The sequence below is a fragment of the Melopsittacus undulatus genome, chromosome Z (assembly GCF_012275295.1).
Source record: "Melopsittacus undulatus isolate bMelUnd1 chromosome Z, bMelUnd1.mat.Z, whole genome shotgun sequence".
NCBI lineage: Eukaryota > Metazoa > Chordata > Aves > Psittaciformes > Psittaculidae > Melopsittacus > Melopsittacus undulatus.
In genome coordinates, this window is record NC_047557.1 from 59,628,194 (window position 1) to 59,642,350 (window position 14,157).

A 14,157-nucleotide genomic window follows, 5' to 3' on the forward strand; every position below is an offset into this window, starting at 1 on the left:
CTAGTTTCTGTGGGAGAGAAAAAAAAAAAAACAAAACAGAAAAATTGTCTTGCATTTTGGAAAAAAAACATTTCCAAAACCATATAAATTCTCGGGTTTTGTTTGTTTCACTTAGAAAGTGAGGTAGAATTATTTATAAAATCAATACTGACAGAATGAAAGCAATCACCACACGTTTTTCTGTTTGCTTTCTTGGAGGTTTTTGTTTTGTTTTGCTTTTTTTTATTATTATTAATAGTTTCCAACAAGTATACTTGAGAATGGGTATTTATAGACATGTAGTCAAAATAATCAGGCATGCTGGGAATTTGATAACTTGAGGGAGGACTCTTAAAAATAAACAAACACTATTTCAGAAAATAGTTGATTAGTGAATTAATTAGTGAAATCACAGCTTGATGAGCCAGAAAACTGTATTCACCAACCACATTAATGAAGAAGAAATATTAATTCTTGGCTGATAGTGCAATTTTAAAATTGCACAAATCTGAAGTGAGCTTAGGTCACTGAAATTCACCAGTTCCTCCAGTTATCACACATATTTAATCTTTCTTTGTTATATCCACCAGGGGAAAGAGAAACCACTCATGTGCAGTAACAGCAGAACAGGTTTATGAGACATAAAACAAAACAAACCTTTCCCTTTCTCCTTAGGAGATGTTCTTACTTTGAGCTGCTTACAGCCATACTGTTGTGGGTTCACCTTGTTTGGATGCCAGGTGCTTGCCAAAACATTATCTCACTCCCCCTCCTCAGCAAGACAAGGGAAGAAAATAGAATGAATATACCTGTAGACTGAGAGAAGAACAGGGAGAGGTCACTCACAAATTACTGCCATGGGCAAAACAGATTCAATTTGGAATCTACGTTCTGGACCATAGAGCACCTCCTTTCCTCCCTTCTCTGAGTTTGGTGTCCAAAGGATTCTCTTTCACATTGTACTCGTTTCTCCCTCCCACAGCTGCTGTGCAGTATTTTTTACACTTTCTTAAACATGTTGTTGCAGAAGCATCACCAACATACATGTCTGATAGGCTCATCTTTGGTTAATCAGTGGGTCTGGTTTGGAGCTGACTGAAATAATCTTGAACTGGCTGTGTCTGGCATGGTCAGTCTTTGCCCTCTCCTCACAGAGGCCACCCATGCATCCCCCTACTGCCAGCACCTGGAAACCTGGATCCAGTACACAAACTGAGCCAGATGCTGTTTTCTTTTACATGCTTGAAGATGACAGTGCAGCTCTATCATAAATACACGTCATAACAGTTACTTAAGTAGCAACATATTTACAATAATTGTGTTTCCTTGAGACAAACACTACATCATAGTATCTTTTGATCCTGAAGGACAACCACGATAAAATATTTTGGTGTCATATGTATTATTGATCAGAAACATGGTTTGACAAATACAGCTGCATTCTGAAAGAGAGCAATTTGTTCGAATACTGGATAAGCTGTTCTATCCAATATTTAACCAGGATTAGTGAAAAATTTGAAGGGTTTGCTATGGTATGTCGTGAAAGATCAGGAAGAGACTGCCCCAGTACTTTTTCAGTAGGGCTTCTGCAGGTAACAGGACAAGCCACTAGCTGTGGGGCTCAATAGCACAGGCAGGTGTGCAGTCACCACAGTCACCACACATGACTGGAATGAGGATGGTGACAGGTTCCATCAACAGCCCTATGGTCAGACAATGCAAAGTAATGAGTCAGGCCAGAGATCACCTAGATAACTGTGCAGGAACACCAAGGGACAGGGCTAGGTCCTCACTGTGTGCAAGCAGAGAGCATGTGTCCGCATGTGACTGCTCAGGAATATATAAGGCCAAATAGATGAAAACAATGAATTATATGGCTTTGTTCTTTATCAGGTTTATTGTTTTCCTTTCTTGAGAGGTGCTGGTTAGGTATGTGATACTATTTTCTCAGCTTTGGTCTAGTGGAAATATACCCTAGGTGGAATTTGAAGAAGAGATGTAGTGCAGATACAGTTTCATCTTTCTTTTTTTTTTCCCCTGCTTCATTAGTACTCAGTTTTTACAGTTTGTCTGAATTGAATAAACATCTATGACTGTAGCAAGTCACACTGAACAGTCCAGGGGCACTGCCATCTCATTCTGGCACCTGAGGGATGAAGATGGAATAGTTATGAGAAGCGGGTAGCCAGATACTGAGTTTATCAGACTCTATTTCAGTAGCAGTTATGTTACTGGTCTTTTCATCATACTTGACAAGATATTATTCTGGTATGCTTTATGCTCGTTCTAAGTGTTGACTTTTTAAATTATAAAGTTTTAGGCATATTCTACACATAAATCCACTGGTCTGATTATGAACCGGTACTTCCACTCCGTACTTTAAAGATAAAAACAGCAATGCACCCTTGTTAGGCACACTTTTCAGTATCTGTAATTTTGGCTAATTGTTATGAAGGAAAAGAAGAAAAGATATACATATATATAATTACGTCATTTAATATGATAAGAATAAAAAGGGTTGTAATAAAAATATTATATAGTTAGCTTCCTAATTTCAGGTTTTTTTGAGATGTACAGGCCTAAGGAATACAAGAACTTCGATTTTGAAGTGCATGCAATGATCTCTGTGTGTATGATTGTGCGTGCTTCTGTGCACACATGTGTGAATAGAGTGAGATGATTTTTTTCCTTCTTTGTTACGCATTTTTCTTCTGAATACAGATGATCCCTTATTTCTGGGGAAAAAAAAACAAAACAGTGGGGTCTGCAGTTTTGGTAAATAAGTCCTTCTTGTTTCCAGGCACTGATCTTTAACTGAAGCAATTTTGGTATGCTAAATCAGTTTTGGATGTCTGTTTGAGGATGTTGCATGGTTAGGACATGTCTTTCTTCTTGGACTTGAAGGTTATCCTCAATTCTGCCACAATGTGACTGGGGATTACAGTTTAAAGATTACAATTTAGAGGTTAAGCATTTATAACAGTCTCTCTGTTTTCTCAATTTATACACTGAAGCAGCTGACTTTGTTTTTTTGGTCAAACAACTAAAACATTTAAGTAACACAAAGCCCATCATGTTAATATCACATCAAAAAAGTTACAAAATCAATTTCCCATAGTTCACCTCAGGTAAAACTTACTCTTTGCCTATTTCTTTTGCTCAAAACAATATCACAACAAAGAATACTTTCACTTATAACAAAAGGTTTTACATATATAAACATAAAATCATAGAAAAGAATCACAGAATGGTTTAGGTTGGAAGAAACCATCAAGATCATCTGCTTCACCCACATACCACAGGCAACGACATTTTCCACTAGAGCAGGTTGCTTGAAGCTCCATCCAACCTGGCACTGAACACTTCCAGGAAGGGGACAGCTGCTACTTCTCTGGGCAACCTGTGCCTGTGTTTCTCTACGCATAGTAAAAAATTTCCTAAATTTCTAAATCCATTGTCTTTCAGTTTTAAAGTGTTACCCTTCACCCTGTCGCTACAAGCCCTAGTAAAGAATTCTTTCTTCATCTTTCTTATAAGACCTGTTTATATACTGAAAGACCTGTTTATAGACAACAGTAAAGGGAACTACAGAGAGATACAGAAGAACACTATCCTCCTCCATTTTTAGGTTGAATTGGCTAACATGAGTTTATATGCCATTGACTCCCACAAGTAGGGTTTTTTATATAAAGGTTAACAGAATACACAATACAGTGCAGGCAAAAGTAAAATATGAAGTTCCATGTGTTCATCTGTAAAGGTTCTCCACTAATACACACACACACTAATATGTTCATGTTATGTTCAGCTGATTCAACAAAATCATGATACAATCGGTGTCAAGACATAATATTAATTTCATTAAAAAAGAAAAACAAACAAACAAAAAACCAAGCCTTTTTGTCCTTGGGGAAAAAAAATTATATAGAAGATACTTTCAAGAAAAGTACGGGAAAGAGCACATAATTCCAAGTTTTGTTGTGCTTTATTTTGTTTTTAAAAGACTAGCTCAGCTTTGGGGTAGGCTTTCTCTCTTCAAGTCCATTTTCAGAGTATCTGACTCTATTAGAAGTCCCAAAATTAAACTTGTTTAGAATGGCCTTTGGATGTCAGTTAATATTTTCACATCGCACATAAAGAGGTTTAATTCATGGTTATTTTTTGCTTAAGGAGATTAAAAGAGAACTGGCAGTAGAAATTTAATTCCTCTTCAACACCATTTGCAGATAACATTCAGTCTAAGACCTGTAAAACCCCACTGTCATAGTGACAAGGACATCTTGATAGAGGTAAGGTGGCTCACTTGCATCCTAGTCTCAGCCCTGAGAGGAGAGAGCTTGAGCCCATCTTCATTCTACAAAACTATGTAATGTCATGCAGCATATACGCTTCACACCAGGCAATGCTGGAGACCTGCAAATCAACAGTTTTGGAGTTTAAAACAAAGATTTAACCCCCAAAACACTGAAAAGTGTTTAAATTTTTTTCAAATTACTGAAAGCACCCCTGGAGGCAGATGAACAAATATGAATGTGATCCCAGCAGTTTCATATCTATCTAGATGGGGTTTTTTTGATCCAGGAGTCCAGGGCAAAAATCCCTGCAGGTGCAGGTTTGTTGGAAACTTGTGACAGGTTTTCTGATTCTGATTTCTGACCAATACTGTGTTAGCATTGCAGTTGTCAGTGAAACATCAGATACCTCAGTTTCAGGCTTTGTAGTTGGTCCCATGAAGTGGTTTACATTGTTATCCATTAATTTATTTTAAAGAAGGTGCTGACCTCAACTGCTCAAAAAAATCTGATAGTAAATTCAGCACAACAGACTGTAGTAGGCATTATTATTGGCTGCTGCCACACTGCTTGTAAGAGGTTTCAAGTGGAAAGTTTGTTACAAATGTGGTGGGGGTGTCATTGCTCCTGCTTTTTATAAAGGGTAAATAAAATAGGTTTTTAAAGTATAATGGCAGCATTAAAAGAGAGATAAGGAAAAGAAGATAGGAGGAATAGCTGTGAAGAAAGCAAGAACTAGGCTGTTAATTCACAAGGCATCCCCTTGTAGCACCCAGTGGATTGCATTGTCTCACAACCACATACACCTCTTAATTGCCCCAGGCAGCCCCCAGTACTGCAGCTGACTAACCGAGAGCTAACTCATGTGCTTTGCTCAACCTTGCAATCTGCATGGTAGATGAATTACCAATATGAGGTTTAATCTGTACTTCCAGCTCAGAAGAAAAAGTTAGGGGGTTTGCTCGTAATAGAGTGTTTGACCATATCTGGCATTCATCAGACTTACAAAAGATAATTTTCTACAGCATTGCAGCCAAAGAGTCTTTGGGAATCCACTGTAGCACACAGAGTATCATACTGATGGACAAAGCAGGAATACATTACCAACTGACAGACCATTCTGAAAAAAAGCAAGAAATATTGCCAGTATTTCTCAGTGTGATGCAATTTGATCTATAAATAGTAAATTGCCATTAGGCTACTTGAAGGAAAGCAATTAAAATTAATATTTAATGTGTTTATTGGCAAAACATCTATTGTATTCCAAGTGGAAGAGTGGAAAAGAAAATTATCGAGGATCCGGATAATTTATAATACTGTAAAGTGAGAGAATATGATACTTCAAAGTCACTGTTAACATGTCGGAGAGGTGTCTGTTTTTTAAAGGTTTAGTACTCTCTAATAGAGATTGGGAATCCCTTTCATTCTTTACTCTTACATTATCCACCACACAGACATTAAATTTCAGCCACACTACTTTTACTGGATGAAGGTCTAATATGTAAAGAATGCTTTTCTGTTATATAAGCTGTGGTGACAACTCCCAGATGAACCGTAAATATTGATATAATGTTGATATAAACCTCTTAAAAACTCAAATCAAATTATTAATAAATTCTACCTCTGCAGATATTAAAAGAGTCCTGTAGCCATTTCCTCAAACAAGTAAGATGGAGAAAAAAGTGAAATAAATTAATTGAAGAAAAAGATTTAGTAATTTAACGGATAGCAACAACCACTAAAATTGAAAATCAAAGCAAGATCAGCTACATGCATTGCTGAAAATGCTCAGGTTTATGACGAGATAAATTAACTGAACACTGTGATGGGTGAAATCTGCTATAGTTGGACTTGTATGGATCTGGAGATCTCAGAAACTGCCTGTTAAATTTAAATCAGTTTTGTGATCTCTGAGATTTTGCACTGTAAAATTAGTATTTCATAAATTTCTTTGAGTATTCCACTGCTCCATTCTGATATAAGCTAATGAATTCAAGGAGTTGTAACCTAAGGTAGAGCTTACATTAGGAGCTTTTAAAAGAAGATTTAACAAACCTTTCAAGGATTTGGTTTAAGCTGTTGATTCGGAGAAAAATCCAGGAGCAAACTCACCAACAAAGTTTTAAAGTTGACAAGGAGGTATTCTTGATTGTGGTGCCAAGAGACACGGGGGATAGCTCCTCCTAACGTGTATCCCCATATTGCTGCACAGGCCATCCTTATACTGTCACTGGGCATGCATACATATTCATGACTTACATAATATTCCAGAAAGTTTCCTGCATGCATATAAAAAATGTGGTGGTGGTATTCTAGAGTCATTTACTTCTTCCAACAATCATAGAATCATAGAATAGTTAGGATTGGAAAGGACCTCAAGATCATCTAGTTCCAACCCCCCTGCCATGGGCAGGGACACCTCACACTAAACCATATCACCCAAGGCTTCATCCAGCCTGGTCTTGAACACTGCCAGGGATGGAGCATTCACAATCTCCCTGGGCAACCCATTCCAGTACCTCACCACCCTCACAGTAAAGAATTTCTTCCTTATATCCAGTCTCAACCTCCCCTGTTTAAGTTTCCACCCATTACCCCTTGTCCTATCACTACAGTCCCTAATGAATAGTCCCTCCCCAGCATCACTGTAGGCCCCCTACAGATACTGGAAGGCTGCTATGAGGTCTCCACGTAGCCTTCTCTTCTCCAGGCTGAACAGCCCCAACTTTCTCAGCCTGTCTTCATATGGGAGGTGCTCCAGGCCCCTGATCATCCTTGTGGTCCTCCTTTGGACTTGTTCCAACAGTTTCATGCCCTTTTTATGTTGAGGACACCAGAACTGCACACAATACTCCAAGTGAGGTCTGATGAGAGCAGAGTAGAGGGGTAGGATCACCTCTTTTGACCTGATGGTCACGCTTCTTTTGATGCAGCCCAGGATACGGTTGGCTTTCTAGGCTGTAAGCACACACTGCCGGCTCATGCTCATTTACTCATCAACCAACACCCCCAAGTCCTTGTCTGCAGGGCTGCACTGAATCTCTTCTCTGCCCAACCTGTAGCTGTGCCTGGGATTGCTCCCACCCAGGTGTAGGATCTTGCACGTGGCATGGTTAAACTTCATGAGGTTGGCATGTCAAGGTCCCTCTGAATGGCATTCCTTCCCTCCAGCGTATCAACGGAACCACACAGCTTGGTGTCATCGGCAAACTTGCTGAGGGCGCACTCAATCCCACTGTCCATGTCACTGACAAAGATGTCGAACAAGACCGGCCCCAACACCTATCCCTGAGGGACACCACTTGTTACTGATCTCCAACCAGACATTGAACCGTTGATCACAACTCTTTGAGTGCTACCATCCAGCCAGTTCTTTATCCACTGAGTGGTTCACCTATCGAATTGATGTCTCTCCAATTTAGAGACAATCTTCATCACTTCTGGCAGTCTTTGAAACACCAGCTTAGTTAACGTTAAAGACTTAGCAATAATCCTGTTCTTCTACTTATCAATTAGTTTAACTACTTCTATCCTGGACATCTGCTAGTCTCCAATACTTCCCAGTAGATGTTTCTACCAGTTTATTGTGTTCATTAACACCACAAATATAGCAATCATTTTGTCCTTCTACCTATCAGTTTAACTGTGCCCATCCTGGGCATCTGTTAGTGCCAGGTACTCCTCATTCCCAGGTCCTGTTTTTCTATTCTGTTTTTCTTACACTTTTTGTACTAAGGACTTAAAACTATGTCAACTACTTTCAAGCACCTCAGTTATTTTCCATTACAAAGCCATCAAACTTAATGTTACTTAGAGCTGATTACATGTTAGGCTTTTGTGCCTCCTTGTCTCACTATGAAACTCAAACAAACTCAAAGCTCTAAATTAAGTCTGTGTGTGTTACTTTCAGCAATGTATTCATGTACATAATACATGTCAACTGGTGGCTACTCAGGGAAGCATTTAAACTCCAGCAGCCGGCACTCAGTGCTGAAGAATAATTCTGACTAGAAATTTAAACAAATTCACTTTGCAGTAAGTAGCTAGCACTTATTTCTGCTGCTCTTTGCAAACTAGTTTGGATTCAGCTTTGGAGTAGGCTGTGTTTGTATTTGGGAAGGTTAGTAAGTTGACAGGAGGAGGGAACTGAACTCTTATTCATGAAACCCCCAGCGCTGCACAGCTGAAATGTGAATGAGGGCATTTATTTCTCTTCCTGTGCTTTTACTGTTTTTCTAACAGGAACTAATCTGACAGAGATCAGTGTGTCTGTGACCTGTGTTTAGGCTTGCTCTTATGAACTTGACTTGAAACACACTAAAGAGGGTAAGTGGGTGTGGACAACATGGTTGTTAACAAAAAAGGGTTAGAGAAAAGAATGATCTGGGATCTTGTAGCTTCCTTTTACGTAAATAAAGTAAAAAAAGTATGACTAGATATTGTGAGTAACTTAAAACTTTGACGGGAAATACTTTTCACTTACTTTCTCTTGCTTATTCCAGATTGGAAAAGTGATTATGTATGTTCTCCTTGAAATAATTTCCATGGATTTTTACAGACTTTCTTCCATCTGGGCTTCTATGTTAGTTTTCATCTGCCTTAATACCCTTCAGAAGTCTGTTCTGACTACCTCATTGCCAGCGCTGTGCTGTATTTTTTGTCTACCCATTTTGTGTGCCTGCTTTTGAAAAGTTCTTTTTAAAAATGGCTAAATTTTCTTTTTCTTTTTTTGTTGTTTGTTTATGGTTTCTTTGGATATATTCATGTTAGGTCATTTTGTATTAATTAACATGATTTTGAAAGACCATAAGGAGAGTAGCTTCTGTTTCTTTATGCATACAATATTGCTTTAGGAATTAATTAAAAAATCACTGAACTCCATCAGATCAAATGACTAAATATAATACAAGATGCAAAGTAATCTTAAATTAGCATAAGTGAGCATGACTTTCAACAAAGCCTGAGAAAATTCTCTACTGGCAGGAAGAAATTGATTGTATAATATGTGCAGGGTAACATAACTTACTTGAGGATTCCACTTTCAACAGAGATTGAAGTTAGAGCACAGCAAGAAATATGTGCTCTCCCAAAAAGCAGGAATAAATAGATCTTTCTGCATTTTTTTCCTCTACATGAATTTTTTATTCCTGTGATAAAATAGCAAATTTGGTTCAAATTTGAGTTGTCTATCAGCTGGTTAATTATGGTATTTAAAGAAACATATTCTCTTTCTACTTCTTTTTTTCCCTACATATAATAGATGCTATTGGCCTTCTTGCCTACCTGGGCACACTGCTCACCCATAGTCAGATAGCTGGCTGTTGATCAACACTTCTAAATTCTTTTTCACTGAGCAGCTTCCCCAAGCTGAGACCCAAGTACAGGACCTCCATCCGTGGGTCCTGAAGGAGCTGGCGAATGAAGTTGCTAAGCCACTGGCCATCATATTTGAAAAACCATGGCAGACTGGTGAAGTTCCTGATGGCTGGAAAAAGGGAAATATACCCCCTATTTTCAAGAAGGGGAAAATGGATGACCCAGGGAATAACAGACCAGTCAGTCTCACCTCTGTGCCTGGCAAAATCTGGGAGCAGATTCTTTTGGAAGGCATGCTAGGGCACATGAAAAAGAGAAAGGTGCTTGGTGACAGCCAGCATGGCTTCACTAAGGGGAAAATCCTGCCTGACCAATTTGGTGGCCTTCTATGACGGGGCTCAAATGTGATGGACAGGGGTGGAACAGCTGACGTCATCTACCTGGACTTGTGCACAGCGTTTGACACTGTCCCACATGACATCCTTGTCTCTAAATTGGAGTGTCATCAATTTGATAGGTGGACCACTCAGTGGATAAAGAACTGGCTGGATGGTAGCACTCAAAGAGTTGTGATCAACGGTTCAATGTCTGGTTGGAGATCAGTAACAAGTGGTGTCCCTCAGGGATCGGTGTTGGGACCAGTCTTGTTTAACATCTTTGTTGCTGACATGGGCAATGGAATTGAGTGTGCCCTCAGCAAGTTTGCCGATGACACCAAGCTGTGTGGTTCTGTTGATACGCTAGAGGGAAGGAATGCCATTCAGAGGAACCTTGACACACTTGTGAGGTGGGCTGATGCCAACCTCATGAAGTTTAACCATGCCAAGTGCAAGGTCCTACACCTGGGTTGGAGCAATCCCAGGCACAGCTACAGGTTGGGCAATAAGGAAATTCATAGTAGTCCTGCAGAGAAGGACTTGGGGGTGTTAGTCAATGAGAAAATGAACATGAGCCAACTTCAGTGTGCACTCACAGCCCAGAAAGCCAACCATATTCTGGGCTGCATCAAGAGGAGCGTGACCAGCAGGTTAAAGGAGATGATCCTGCCCCTCTACTCTGCTCTCGTGAGACCTTACTTGGAGTATTGTGTTCAGTTCTGGTGTCCTCAACATAAAAATTACATGGTACTGTTAGAACAAGTCCAGAGGAGGACCACAAGAATGATCAGGGGCCTGGAGCACCTCCCATATGAAGACAGGCTGAGAAAGTTGGGGCTGTTCAGCTTGGAGAAGAGAAGGCTACGTGGAGACCTCATAGCAGCCTTCCAGTATCTGAAGGGTGCCTACCGGGATGCTGGGGAGGGACTGTTCATTAGGGACTGTAGTGATAGGACAAGGGGCAATGGGTGGAAACTTAAACAGGGGAGGTTGAGACTGGATATAAGGAAGAAATTCTTTACTGTGAGGGTGGTGAGGTACTGGAATGGGTTGCCCAGGGAGATTGTGAATGCTCCATCCCTGGCAGTGTTCAAGACCAGGCTGGATGAAGCCTTGGGTGATATGGTTTAGTGTGAGGTGTCCCTGCCCATGGCAGGGGGGTTGGAACTAGATGATCTTGAGGTCCTTTCCAATCCTAACTATTCTATGATTCTATGACCTGGCACTTTCCTTTGTTGAACCATATGCAACTGGCCTTAGCCCTTATCCCTCTTTAGAGCCTTCCTACCCTCAAGGTGATGGACAATCTTGCCCAGCTCCGTGTTGTCTGCAGACTTACTGAGGGTTCACTCTATCCCTTCATCCAGGTCATTGACAAAGATATTAAACAGAATGGGCCCCATTAGATTAAGTTCTAACATGGAAACATCAAACAATAATTTTTAATTAGCTAGTGACCTGGAGAACCCAGTCATTGGACTGCTATGAAAAACTTCATTTCATCATCAATGGGATGTTTGACAGGACACTAAAACAGAATTGTGGCATATTTTCCCATAGTAAGATTAAATATCATTAGTTTCTAAATATACATTTTGAACAGTAATTTTCATAATGTTTAGGCTGAAGTACTTGCTAATCACTACAAATGCAGCTCTATTTCCTCACTTCATAATTGAACAGAGTATTTGAGACAATTATATTTCAGCAAGCAAGTTATTTTGTTTTGATTTTATTTGTTTTAAATTTCTTTGGTGTTTTTGGAATTTTTGTTTTGTTTGCCCCGTCCCCCCCTGCCCGCCTTCCAACACGCCTCCCCCTCTCCCCCCTCCCCCCCCGCACCTCCCCCCCTGAAAAATACTACTGAAATAGGAGCATTTTCATGAATAAAAATTCAGGAATATGAAGGATGGACAACCTAATGTTGAATATCTTAAAATCAGAATGAGAAAAGGAAATCCCCACAAGTGTCTAATTAAAAAACTATTTCAGTGTCTTACCCTCTTATTACATCTTCAGATTTCTTGCAGATAAGATATCATCTATCTCATTATTGACATACTTCTTGCAATATATGGACATATGGGTACTGTCATTACTAAACAGAACCATATTATCACTAATTTGAGCATGTTAAGGCATTTAAAGGTCCATTAACCAGCAGCTAATTTTTCCCAAAGTCTTCAAGTGACTGGTAATTTCCATATTGTTCTAGTAAAAGAGAAAGGGAGAGGGGAGGTGGATGGAGAGAGGAAATGTGTTAGTATTCTACTGAAAAACTATTTAGCATTTACATTAAATTCTGAACATAATAAATTTCCCGTTGTTGAAGGTTCATTAATTCACATCAGTGTGAAATACCAAGGCAGTCTGTGTGTCCAGCCACTTCTTTAATTCCATATCCCAAAAATAACCTTGGAAGGAAATCACAGTCTGAAATAATGGCAACTTCTACTTAATGTAGAAAGTAGGCAATTAAACAAATTTCTTGAAAGTATGTAGTCACAACTGTGTAGGAGTGCTGTCATTGTTAAATGTTGAAAAATAAAAGAGACCTACTGCTAAATTAATCTACATTATATATAGCACTCTCCTTTTTTTTTTTTTTTTAATTTGCTTTCAGTTAACATGTCGTTATTAATGAAGAAGGCCAAAATTATGGGTTCTCCCCCAAAATGTAATTCAGCAGTCAGACTTTTGGCATGCTACTTTTCACCTGTGTTTTTAAAAGAACAGTGCCAATGTACATAAGGTGTAAACATTTACTGCAGAAACTTTCACTAAATTAATTGCCATGAAAAGTTAATAATTTTTCCACAGCTTTTAGAAGACATATACTACCTTTATCTTCTGTACTGATACAGTAAAACTAAAATTCTTAGGGACATTTGTGATTCCAGTCCACAAAGTGAATATTTCAGAATGTTGTGTCTTTTGTTACAGAATTGCAGTTCCTTAATTAAACTGGAAACCAGGTTTCTAAGTGGGTGTTAGATGTGACAAGGGATACTAGCTGACAGAGGAGAGTGGACACTGACCATGTAAAAAACTACAGTTTCTATGGCACACTCATCATGTATGCAAAATTTCAGGTTTCTGTACTGTTCACAAAAGTAATTTCTTAATTAAAAGCCTGTTTTTAACACAGAACATTAATAAAATCCTCCTTATAGTCAGATGCATTTTCACCTACAATTATTTTATTGTAACATATGTTGGGTTGACTGCCCTATGTGATTTTTTTTTTCCTTTTTTAAATGTTTTTGGATTAAACCAAATATTTGGGGGTGGGGGTTATGGTGTTTGTATTATTATTCACTAATGATGTATGTTTTTACAAACTGAAAACCAAATAGTATTAACATAGAAAGTGATACAGATGAACTATATTCAGAGGAATGTCATGAAGGAGATGAAGCTGCATGTTAACTTGAATATTTTTTGACAGGTTGAAGAAATGTAGAAATAATTAAGAAAGAAGTGTCTTAGCAGAAGCCATGTTGAAAAAATTCTGCACTGATTTCAGGATTTCTCCTATATTGCCCGAACTTTCACAGAAATAGATTTCAAGTTTAATTTTATATTTCAACATGGCTGTTATAAGAAGAGGAATTAAGGATAAGAAGTAGGATTTCATAGTGTGACTAGGTATCTTGTGATTCTGCCCTTAGAGCTGTTGTTACCTGCCACCTGCTCCCTTTCAATTATTGTTGAATAGTGTACCTGAGATGAAGGAGGAGCTGTCCTACCTTTTTCTAAATACCAGTCATGAATCATCTCTCCTTCTCCTGAATGATGGCCTAAAGAGGCACAAGAAGAATAACCCTATGGAAACATCTTTTTTTTTTTTTTTCTTTTCTAAAGAGATAAAAGTCTTGCATAGCTTCTTTAACATGGTACGGAAAATGCCAGGGATCAAAATCCTTGCCCTGCCACATGGAATTAGATATCTTGGTTTTTTTTAAGTCTCCTTGTCTAAGTTAATTTGTTACATAATGTTAACTATAATTTACAGCACATTTTGTCTGTAGTTTCCAATCCGTACAGTCAAGAGAATAATTCATACCATTAAAAAAATTTAAAATATCTTGACAACATATGGGAAAGTAAAAGCCAGTGGGTTACTGTAGGATTATTGATAGAAATCTGTTCAGAGAGCATACTTGCTTGACAATGCCACGTAAAAAATTAGT